Source organism: Electrophorus electricus, chromosome 2 (genome assembly GCF_013358815.1).
Source record: "Electrophorus electricus isolate fEleEle1 chromosome 2, fEleEle1.pri, whole genome shotgun sequence".
Lineage (NCBI taxonomy): Eukaryota > Metazoa > Chordata > Actinopteri > Gymnotiformes > Gymnotidae > Electrophorus > Electrophorus electricus.
In genome coordinates this window covers 9,391,912-9,399,430 of record NC_049536.1, presented here as the reverse complement: position 1 = coordinate 9,399,430, position 7,519 = coordinate 9,391,912, and positions in this window count along the sequence as shown.

Sequence of the window (7,519 nt, the reverse complement as noted above, 5' to 3'; positions counted from 1 at the left end):
GCCTAATGTGTCAGTATAAATAAATGCAATGACACAGCCAGTTAGACAAGTGCAGTGTACACAGAAGGACATTCACAGCATTTAGCTGATGCATTTATCCAAAGCAATTTACAATTCTGACTGAGTACAACTTGAGGGTTAAGGGCCTTGCTCAGGAGCCCAACAGTGTGGCTTGAACCAGCATACTTTCAATTACAAGTCAAAACTCTTAACCACTGAGCTACCACTCAGTGAGTCATTTGAAGCTATGTACTGTTCTCATTTGGCCTGATCCAGTATTCTGTTAGCCAAAGTACATTAAATCTATGTTGTGTTACGATTTCATTTATCATGAGAGCTTTAGATGTTTAGCGCCCTCTCTGGTAGGAGTTTGCCCTCGATTGTGATCCAATTATGTATAAACCCCACATTGTTTTGTGAGCACCACTCACATCCAGCAGTTCAGTGAAGATTACCGGCTGTACGTTATATCGCCGCGCAACATTGGGATGGGAGCAGAGCATACTACATCATTGGACACCACCTTCACCGATTAACCCACCTCTGCACTATTATTTTTAGTAATTTCTGATGGGCGAAGGCCTATATCGTTAGCTCCTACTTGAATGATTATCTTAGAGAACCTATGCTTGCCTAAGACCTTAAGATTACCTGCAATGTCCGAGGCCCTGGTCCCCTGTCTACAGCTAAATACTGCTGCTGGTGTCCCTAAAGGCCTAGCTAATTTCACTTGTCGCAAAAAATAGTCCAGAGCTCTTTTAATAGGCTTCTCAGCAGGTGCCTCGCTGTGTGTGCATTATTCTGTAAGGACAGTGTTACGTGCCCACCTGTAGGCTCTGGTCTAGGTGCGAATGTGAATAACTACTACAAGAACCCAGAAGCAGTACATCCGCACATATCGTTCTAGTTAAAAATTTATTTAATGGGACACTAACACTAAACTGTAAGGCCTTCCCCCACACAATACACAAAACATCCCAACATGATAACAACAAAAAGGTGAATCCAAACACAGGTTCTTGCTAGGAAAGAGAACCTGGTTGGTGCCAAAAAAAAGAAAAGAACAACCACACACTAACCTAGTCTATTGCATGGATCACTTACCTAGTCTTATAATAAAATATATGAAAATAAATAAACTGCCTGACTACATTATTCTTAGACTAAAGAAAAGTACAGGGGATGGCACCTGCCCTCTTACTTGGGGTGTTTAGACACAGTGTGCAAACCTTTGTGATGTACAATGTAGGTGCGTGCACTTACTAATAACCTGTTCTCAATCTTAGTAGACAGCTTGGTGACCAAACACAAAAAATACGTGACTGTACATTCTGCTGACAAATACCAAAATGTTATCCAAAAATCCTTCACTAAAGTCAATTCAAAACACAGTCAAACCACAAGTCACACAAATTCAGCAAATGAAACGCAGGGGACCCCCGGGAGCAATAACGCTCTTTCTGAGTCTCGCAGACCAACCTATCAATACAAGGTCCCACCCACCGATCTTTAGGTGGAACCTTCTGATTGGTGTAGAGTGATGCTGGCTTCCAGGGCCCAACCTGCGAAAAGTGACAGAAAAGTGAACTGGAAAAAACCCAGGAACAATAGAAACACATGACATGCCAACCCCTAACAACAAACCATTTTGCAAAATGAAACAAAAGAAAATAACAGGATTAAGGGTTCCATGCCTGCAAAAGGACATCAGTGACCATGTTTTTTGATATTGTATTCTTGCACAATAAGAGACCAGCTCATCAGTCTTTGGTTGAGGTTATTCAGCCTATTGAGGAACACTAAGGGGTTGTGGTCTGTATACACAACCACAGGTAAAGAATTGGATCCAATATACACATCCAAGTTCTGCAATGATGGTAGTAGTGTTTGTGTCTTGTTCTTTTGTGGAGTAGTTTCTCTGGTGCTTAATAAACTTCTGTGGGGGGAAAAACAAAAAACAAAAAAAACATAAGGTGGTCTATCCCTGACTCATCCTCCTATAATATGTCATATTGCCCAATTCCATAGCACACTACAATACCCAGCAGGCTGTTCGTCACCCAACTCAGGACTCAACCAATCAAGAACATCACATCAGATCATCAACCAAATACTGAATTCACCTGTCTATCATTTAGAAACATGTATATAAGCTTGTCTGAAAGTTCATGTTGTGAAGTATTGCCTCCTTTGTTTTCTGAGCATACTGAGTGTTCTTTCTCTAATTCTACTACTGTGCATTGTACCTTGGATTTACTGTTTCTCATTTCTGATTTTTGCCTCCCCCTTTTAAATTCTTCTGTCGACTGCTCTTCATAGAGCCTTCAAAATGGTTCACACCCAGAGAACTTGGAGGATTGACCCAACCCTCCATTAATTTCAGCAGAACATTTCTCCAGTCCCCTGAGCTACTTAAAAGAAATTCTGCAGGAAGAATTTTTAAAAAGATAATTAAACAAAGCCAGATGAAACCACAAAGAAAGCAAAACAAATGGAAAAGGTAACACACAAAAGAAAAAAAAAAAACATGAAAAAACAAATCAAATGGAAGGCAGTAAAATGGCGTCATAGTCCACAGCAGGACACCACAAATCTTCCTCTTTGGTCACAGCAGAAGTCCAACCACACTCAGCCTATTACCACCTACAAAAGCATCCACAAATTAGACCAAACCAGTATTGCATGTAAAATGGAAACAGAATTCCCTAATACACACCCAGCTCCTGTTAAAAGCACAACCCTGGAAAACGCCGCCAACGTACTGTAAATCAAAAACATTTGAAACAACTTTGAACCAAAAAGTGATACAAAGCACAGTCTACATGCACTAGACAGACACATACCTGTAATAGTAATGAGTCTACCTAAAACCAGCTTCCTTGATGATTAATATCTAATACTCACTTCATGTTTTTAGTGCAACAAGCCAGGAAGCTCTTCAATTGCAAATCATGCAATACTTGTTCCAGCAAGGAATTTATAACCATCAACACCTCTTGATTATCCAGGAAATAAATGATTATCCAGGATGAAGCACCACTTATGAAAATCACAATGTGCAATCAGGGCATACTGTTTCATTCAGTAATCATTTTTTACTGAGATGAGTTTCCAATCTAATAATCACAGAGAATCCATATATTTATTTGAAAAAATTTTGTTCCTATATTTTTAACCTTTATGACCAGTCTTAATAAATTGTTGTATTATGACTATCTGTATTAAATTGTATTGGCAGTATTTATCTTTGACCTTTATCAATGCTGTTGTGCTAGCCAATTCTCTTTGCTGCTTGCTTGTACTTATGTCTTCTGATATGAAATAATAGCTATCAGTAAACACCTCTAAAAAGTGTCACAATCTACAGCTACTCTTAGCTGTTTTGTGTAATACTCATTTGAATTAATTTTCCTTGTTATATACAGTAACAAAACATTACAGTAGCAGAAACATTACTTTTTACAAAATACTTTTTTATGCTTTTTATTTGGTTACACTTATGGCTTATGACCTAACCAACATTTCACTTGGTAGCAGGGGAGAATGTCACAAAGTCAACATCCTCAGATATTTTCTAACCTTCCATTATATCTCATAGCTTCACAGAACTATTTGACCATACTAGCTAACACCAGAGAGACTAACTTCATGCTTAGGGACACAGCATTATAAACTAATCTTGGTAAATGACTTGGGTTACAATGTTTTGCAACTGTTGCTCTCTGACTCTTACATGGAGGGGTAAAATGCATGTTAGGACTCCCTTCCCTCCATTTCTTTGGTGCAGGAATCAGTTTCATAGTCAGATTTTCAGAAACTAACAACTCTGAAGTGAATATTGCTGTAGGTTCTTGCCCACCAGGTGGTATTTCTAGATCTTGTCAAGGTGTGACTGTTTGTGACAAGGTGTGTTTGTTTAAGATAGACCTCATGTATTTTGCACTTCTAGCATTATTATTAGCATTCATCCCTGTATTCTACAGTATTCTAGTTCATTGGTATGTTTAATTCTAACCTATTGTACTGTATTTGGAAATATTCTATGAGTAAATGACAAGGCACATTGTAAGTCACTCTGGAAAAGAGTGTCTGCTAAATGATATTTTCTTGTTGCTGGGCTATCCTCTCTATGGCTTTCTTCTCCAAGTACTTCCTAGTCCCAAATGCATCACTTATTCTCAACCCAAAAGTGCACTGAGAACAAGATTTTGGAGGACTCCAAATTGAAAGAAATAAAGTGACTAGCCAGTTGAATGTGGTTTCACATTATACATAAAAACCTTTTTTTTTTTTTTTTCCTTCCCCCAGTGGAACCGTTCATAAGAAGTCCTGGATGACTTTACTGAATGAGGCTGTTGTGGTGTATGGTTGTCTTTGCTCTGTAGAGTTTACATAATTTGGCGATGATAGGACTTTAAAAATTTAGACCCAGAACAGAGTGGAGTCATTTTGGAACACTGTATTTAATAAAACACTCTCTCAAAAGGATATTTACTGTGGTCTCAGCCATCATATGCCTGGTGGGGAATGCTTTACTGAAGTTAGTTGTCACGGAATGCTCCCCTTCCTGCTGATCATGTCCTATGGCCCACCGCATGCAATGGGAGTTTCTTGTTGACTGTTTGGCTTGTCTTGTTTGTACCATGCCCATGTTTGCAAGCACCTGCACATGGTTTAGCATATAATGTCTTTGTGTATTTAAACCACTGTGGGAGTGTGCATGGTTGTTGGTCTTGCCTTATTCATGTTCAAGTTCCTGTTTCTATTTCTATTCATAGTCATAGTCATAATGTTCGTATTCACTGTTTGTTGTATGTGAGTGCCGTTGTCTGCATTGCATGTTAAATGTCACCATAGAGGGAGTCTGTGCATCCTGCTCCATGCCCTGTGGCATTTGGGCCATTATAGAATGACCGACCACAACAGGACGCCTACTCACTCGACGGGAAATGGACCTCCTACAGGGATGTGCTTAAGGACATCCCAAGCTGGTGCCTGGATCCCTGGATATTGGGAAGAGGACCACGACTGGTGTTTGTGGCCATACCAGAGGAGGAGGGGAACGCCCCCTGAAATTATTTGTTGGGCGCCTAGGGTTACCGAGCCAGGACCTTGGAGAGCTGAGAGGCTCCAGGAGGACCACGGTGAAGGTGATTGGTCGACCCAGCTAGGTCTCTGGGCTAGCAAGGATAAAGCCTATATTCTTCCTCTTCTGTGGAAGGGCCAGAAGTACTGGAAGGGCTGGCAAAAGGAGGACCATTATGAGGAGTAGCACGTTTGGAGCCGGGGCAGACATGCCCCTCTGCATGTCCAGTGGGTGCCAAGGACATGCCTCCAACGCCTGCGCTTCCAGCGGGCACTGCACTGAAGCACCTTTCATGTGTGTCTATAGACGCATCTGTTTGTGTGTAGTTGTGCCTTTTGTGTGTGTACAGGCACATCGACACATTGTGGTGCGGAGCATACTGGACTGCCCTGGGAGAATGCATGGACTCTGCTTTTCCCCCTCATGACCTCAAAGACCTCCATTGTTGGCAGCTCCTAGCCTGCCTTGTGTTGGGTGGGAACCAGGCTTTGTCATGTTATGTGTTTTGTGTGTGTATGTGCACGGCACCGTTATACGTGAGTGCTGGTGTCTGTATCATATGTTAATAAACATTTGTCTCCATCGGGCGAGTCTGTATGTCCTGCTCCTTGCCCAGCAGCACTCAGGTCGTTACATTAGTGAAGACATATGTTCAACTAAAGACCATATGGTATAATCCACAATCTCAATTTACACTGGGTGGGCAGCTAAGAAAGAGGTCAAATATGTTCGGAATATTTGTCAGCACATATCTCTTTCACCCATTTTTTCTACATCCTGTACATACCTCCCCAGAAACATTGTTGATTTAACAAGATCTGTGTTTGGCATTTGGATGCCCAATCTGGCCATGCACACTTTTGAGTAAATTATCTTTTAGGTGTGGATGCATCAAGAACTGATAACATTCTTCAACATTAACATCCTCAATCACTCAGAAAAACAGTCCATCTTTTTCTTTGTCTCAGCAAGGACTGCACTTATTTTGACAATCTTAACCTCTCCTGATAAATCGGCTGTCTTTGTTCACTCCAAAATTTTAAAAACATATTAAGTGTCAGGAGCCTTCATTTTCAGGCTTGAGCTCCTCTAATTCTGGATGAAGAGATGATGAGTAAGGGACGCCACTGTGGAGTTGCTGTGAGAGACATATCTGGGAGACCTATCATTGTTTGATGGCCCCCATTTTGGCAGTGGAAAGATGACACAATGACTTATCTGTTATGATGACACTTGGACCCCAAAAAATAACTCCTGAACTTCCCACCACTGCCCACTTTAGCGCAAGAAGTACAAGTTTCCTGCAGTAATTGTGATAATTCTTCTCTGCCACGAGAAGCCATCAATCTGCATGAAATCTGCATAACCTAATGGCAGAGAACTAGTTAGCTTTTTTTTAGTTGCTTGAAAACTATTTCCCATAGTGATGTCCAGGAACACTTAAACAACTGATAAACCTTAACCAAATTACTTCTTTGACGCATACATTTATAATGTCGTAAAGGAGAGCTGCTATTTGGGAGAAACCTTCAATAAACCAATTCTTTGATTTGGTTTACTAGGTCACTCATGTTACTGTGCATGAGACTTTGGAAAAGCTGCTGGCCCATTACAGAGTCTAAAGAGACCAAATGATGTGGTGTCATTTTTGAAGACTGCAACCTGGTGATATCTGCTTACAAGTCTCATTCAAAAACAGCAAAGCATGCCTAGGTTTTCAACAATCCTTGGTAACGCAAAGGCATCCTGTTTCATTTTAGCATTTCCTCTCCTATAGTCTATACAAAGCCTCAAACTTCCATCTGTTTTGTGCACCACCATAAATGGACAAGCATAGGAGCTTGAACTGGATGTCTCCTGGATAACTTCTTTCCTAAGGAGCTCAGAAATGGGCTCCCTGTTCTCTTTATACTGATTTGGAGGTAGACACCTATAGGGTTGGCTCATCAAGTACTCTGAAGACCATTTAATGCTTTGGATTTGTGTGTGTGTGTGTGTGTGTGTGTGTGTGTGTGTGAGAGAGAGTGTGTGTGTGTGTGAGTGTGTCTGTGTTATCAGATTTCCTACGTTAGTCTTCACTCTTGTTGTCCTTGTTTCTTTACTTTATTGATAATGGATGGATCGAGAGTCACATTAGACTGCAGCTTCTTGTTGTATCAAACACTGGCAACATACAGAATAATGAAGAAATCTATTGGGCACTAGAGCAAATAAAGCTTGTGCTAGATAAATTTTTCAGGCTCAACAGTCTCCCAGGTTCAGAGAACTGCTGGGTTAGATTTAAGGAATATAGTTACAGAGCTCTCTCACTGTTAAAATAAAGCTCCATAATAATTAAATTGAAACTGGTTTGAACCCAATACCACAAATGTGTTAATAAGTGTTTGTGATTGTCACCTAGTTTAATTTAGGTGTGAACTGTAAACTGAATGG